Raw genomic sequence first — 1,265 nt, 5'->3', positions numbered from 1 at the left:
TGTAAGTCTTTTGAGTGTTTGTTACACATTTCTGTTTTGTATTAGGTTTCAAATTTTTCTTCTGCAAATATGGTATGATTCTAAGTAATCTTGTACAGATACTATATTGTGGTGTTATTTAATATTTTATACAACCTTGTAATTTATATAATATTTTATACAACCTTGTAATTTATATAATATTTTATACAACCTTGTAATTTATAATGTTTTAAATAAAATATAAAAAAAAAAGTTATGTAGCAGTCTGTACCACCAAAACAATGCAAGAGATCTTCAGAAGTCTTAAACACACACAACAGGATTATGCAGTATAACGTATGTGGGATGCTATAGTCTCTCAGGAGGCCGTGACGAGACCCTCAGACACTCCAACAGGAAAATATTCCAGCAGGAAGGATAAAACCAGCAATGTGCTGTCCATCACTACTGTCATTCTCACATCATGGACTGACCGAGAGTACAACTGTTACACCAGGAAGATGACAGGGCTAGACAGATTTTTGGAATCACCAGTGATCCATCTCACTATATCACTGAGCAAAACAGCGGAATATACATGTTGACTAAACTAATTGCACCCACTGACCGTGATTTACATTATAATCAATAAATCTGTCACTGTACTCACACCTCTTACTCTCACCTCTACCTGACATTACCAATGTCACTTATACTTAATCTCGCAATTTCATATCAACAGATGTTATCTGTTTTTCATCAAGCTTGACTTATTATTGCTTGTTTGCCCTATAAGGTGCCGTACAGTACTTACATATTCTTGTATACTCGATAAAAACCAGACTTGGGCGAAACCTTGTATTAAAAAATTCTCTGCACCCAGCATCTTTATTTCCTACAATACTAATGGTCATCACAGTAATCTACTTTCTAAAAGTTGGCAAAATTAGTTGTAAATTTTGAGTAATATGATGGAATGGTTTACCTTAGACACTGGAACCTGGGATCATGTTACTCAAGATATACTGCAAATTATCAAATGATTCTTAAGTACCAGTAAAAAGAAATATTACAGTTACAGAAAACACATGTAATGAAGCAGTTAACAAATACATGGTGCATGTTAATTTTTTTAATTTTGTTATTAAGCTATGAACAATGTTCATATTCATAATGCTAATTTAGGTTCATCCTCTTTAATCTAGAGGATGTCTCAGTCTTAATCTACAAGGTCCTTTCTTGTTGTTTTCAATTAAATATCCATCTGAATAAGATTTATCCATTCTCTTAACAATGGATGTCTC

Source organism: Cherax quadricarinatus, chromosome 100 (assembly GCF_038502225.1).
Source record: "Cherax quadricarinatus isolate ZL_2023a chromosome 100, ASM3850222v1, whole genome shotgun sequence".
NCBI lineage: Eukaryota > Metazoa > Arthropoda > Malacostraca > Decapoda > Parastacidae > Cherax > Cherax quadricarinatus.
Note: the sequence above shows the minus strand (reverse complement) of the source record.